The sequence below is a fragment of the Diabrotica virgifera genome, chromosome 6 (genome assembly GCF_917563875.1).
Source record: "Diabrotica virgifera virgifera chromosome 6, PGI_DIABVI_V3a".
NCBI classification, from domain to species: domain Eukaryota; kingdom Metazoa; phylum Arthropoda; class Insecta; order Coleoptera; family Chrysomelidae; genus Diabrotica; species Diabrotica virgifera.
Window position 1 is genome coordinate 240,861,297 of NC_065448.1, and position 3,838 is coordinate 240,865,134.

Here is a 3,838-nt window from a genome sequence, read left to right on the forward strand (position 1 = left end):
GGTTAAAATGCTGAACAACAGTACGGAAGAAACCAAAGAGGAATATACTACAAGAAGACGACAATTAAAAAAACATCTAAGATTTAAAAAGAGGAAACACAATAAAGATAAGATTGAAAGGCTAGAAGAATATGAACAAAAACGTGAAATAAAACTATTTTATAAGGAAATAAATCTTGAAAAAAAAGGTTTCCAACCAAGAACAAAATTATGCAAAGATAAAAATGGGGACTTAATAGCAGACGAAAAAGGAGTGCTAAAACGGTGGAGAGAACATTTTAATGAACTGTTGAATAAACCAAATCAACGTTACGAAACAGAAGAGCTAAGATTAGTAGGAGAGATTGAAGTAGACCAATATGCACCAACAGAAGCAGAAATAAAAGAGGTAATAAAAAAAATGAAAAATAACAAAGCCCCAGGATGCGACACAATAACTGTAGAAATGTTAAAATATGGAGGACATAGAATACAGAGTGCAATATCAAAGTTAATACTAGAAATATGGACCACAGAAATAATGCCGGAACAATGGAAAATTGCAGTGATATGCCCTATACATAAGAAGGGAGATAAGTTAGATTGCAATAATCACCGAGGAATATCACTATTAAATGTTGGATACAAAATATTTAGCAAACTATTGGAATTAAGACTAAATAATATAATGGAACAAACAACAGGGGATTATCAAGGAGGTTTCAGGAAAGGCAGGTCAACTATAGACCAAATATTTACAGTAAGGCAAACGCTGGAAAAATTCTACGAGCGGAATACCGAACTACATCATCTATTTGTAGATTTCAAACAAGCGTATGACTCAATAATTAGAAAGGAATTATATAGCGCAATGCAAGAGTTAAATGTACCAAAAAAACTAATCAGATTAGTAAAACTATGCCTAACCAACACCAAAGCAAAAGTAAGGATCCAAAATCAACTGTCCGATGAATTTAACATTAATGAAGGTCTAACACAAGGGGACGCACTGTCAACAACACTTTTTAATCTTGCGTTGGAACAAGTAATCAGGAAAACTCCTATAGATAGGGATGGTACAATATTTACAAAGCTCAATCAGATCGTTGCCTACGCAGATGATATAGACATAATCAGCTGGACATTAAAAGACCTAGAAAAAATTTATACATATTTTAAAGAAGCGGCACAGACTATGGGTCTAGAAGTTAATGTCTCAAAGACAAAGTACATGATAACAACTCGGGAAAAAGTACAAACGAAAGGCAACATATCTCTGAGCGGGCAAATATTTGAAAGAGTGGACCGTTTCAAATATTTAGGATCAACAATAACAGAAGGAAATAAAAACAGTGATGAGGTAACAGCAAGAATTTCGCTTGGAAACAAATGCTTCTACAGCCTACAAAATATCATAAAGTCAAAATCAGTATCGATTAATTCAAAAGTAAAAATATACACAACAATAATGAGACCTGTAGTAATGTATGCATCAGAAACATGGGCCTTGACTAGTGAACAAGAGGAACAACTTCTTAGATGGGAAAGAAAAATCATAAGGAAAATATATGGACCTATACAGGAGAATGGAGAATGGCGTATAAGAATGAACCACGAAATAAACAGAGTGTTTAACAGACCTACTATCACAAAAGAAATACGAAGTAAACGACTGAGTTGGTTAGGACACGTAGAAAGGATGGATGATAAGAGAAATACAAAAAAAGTACTTAGAAAAGAATTAAATGGGAAAAGACCGAGAGGTAGGCCTAGAAAGAGATGGATTGATGGTATTAACCAGGATTTGAAAGACCTAGGAATACGAGAATGGGAAAAACAAGCAAAGGAAAGAAAAACATGGGCAGCTATAGTCAAACAAGCAAAGCACACATAACGCCGAAAAGACCTCCTCAAAAAAAGAAACAAGAAAGTAATATTTTAGATAAATATCGTTTAGAACTTTTGAGGAGTTATGCGTGTGGCTGGCCTCCACACCATGTAAAACTTTAGAGCCTAAAAACCCCAACGGGCGACCATGGCCCTCCATGGACTGTCAGCGGTCACCGATGATGATGATGACAACTCATTACATCTTGTCTTAAATATACTTGTGGACAAATAAAAATCCGGATTGTCTACTTGAAATTTGCAATTATATTACTTAAGTAATTAGGTACTGATAATATGTAAATAAAATTGTGTGCTTATATGTAATAGTAATTCGCAATATTAATCTCTGAAAGTGAAGATGATGTACAACGTGTGCTGCACCAATTTGACATAACCGCCAGAAAATTTAACATGTTCAAGTAATAACAAGATGTAAATTGGAGCTGGAAGGTCAGATAATAGAACAAGTGATGGAGTTTAAATACCTAGGCATCACACTATCTAGCTATGAAAGGCTCGAAACAAAAGTGGAAGATCAAGTGAATAGAGTAAACAGAGCCGCAGGTTGCCTGAATGACAAAATATGGAGAAATAAAAATATCAGAAAAGGAATGGAAGGCAGAATTTACAAAACAGTCATGAGACCAATAAGGACATACGCGGCAGAAACACGACTCGGCACAGAGAGGACAGAAAGATTGCTCGAAACAGCGGAGATGAAAACCCTTCGAAAAATCGATAGTAAGACTCTAGAGACAGAGCTAGAAGTTCAAATATACGACGGAAAGGCAAGATGGATAACATTAACACCTGGGTAATATGTAATAAACAGAAGAATAGAGTGGAATGACCACAGAAGCCGAATGACAACAAATAGAGTAGTAAGGACAGCGAGAGACGGTTCCCCAATAGGAAGGCGATCAGTGGGAAGACCACGAAAACGATGGAACGACAATTTACTAGAGGCACATTGAAAAAACAGACAGAGTCATGTATATACAAAAAGAAGAAGAAGACAATCTACCTTTTCCAGACACCTTTTCTACCTTTTCTTCTACAAGAAGACAAAGTACCTTTTCTGCATCAGTGGGTATTATAAGTATTTTTTGTCTCTAGCATAACCAAGGTTTCGGCGTATTCTAAATTTGTGTACAGCTTTGAATGAGCATCTCATTAATTTCAGTTTTTAATCACTCCATTCAGTGCTATAATAAAAATTGTTGTAGACAAACTGTCACCTTGTCGAACTCCCATTTCTATATTGATATTTTCTGTACTTCCCTCGTCTGTTATAGCTTCTACTACAGAGTTCTCCATTGTCGTTTTCACTAATGTAATCAGTTTTTCTAGTATATTAATGTATTGCATTTCTAGTAACAGTCGGTGTCTATTTACAGAGTCGAAAGCTTGCTGGAAGTCAATAAATAGGAGGTGTAAATATATGTATGGTGGTAGCACTTTTCAATCAGTTGTGTTAGTATGTAAATGGCATCTATAGTCGATTTTTCTTTTTTGAAGCCTTGTTGGTATTATCTTAGTGTATGTATCTATTCAGTTTATCAAGATATTTTCTATGTGGTTTTCAGTAGCATGATTCCTCCATAGTTAATAATATATTTTGAGTTCTTTTTTATATACCGGTATTCTATAAACCCTTCTCCACCCCCTTGGCATATTTTCCAATTAGGAGTTCCATATAAATATATTCTAATTAGTTTATTAATCCTGTGCATAAGTTCTTATCATTTTTTTATTAAATTTCATTCTGCCCTGCTGCTTTTCCTGATTTCAACCGTTTCAATTTCAATAGTTAAGTATTTCCTTATTAGAAAGAAATGAAGCACTGAACAAAAGGGCTGTGAAAAGAACGAAATATAAATTTTGATCCATGTTCATGTGTTTGGTACTTCCGATCGATGCCTTTGGTATTAAAAAACAAAATAACATAAATAACAAATAAAAAAAACTG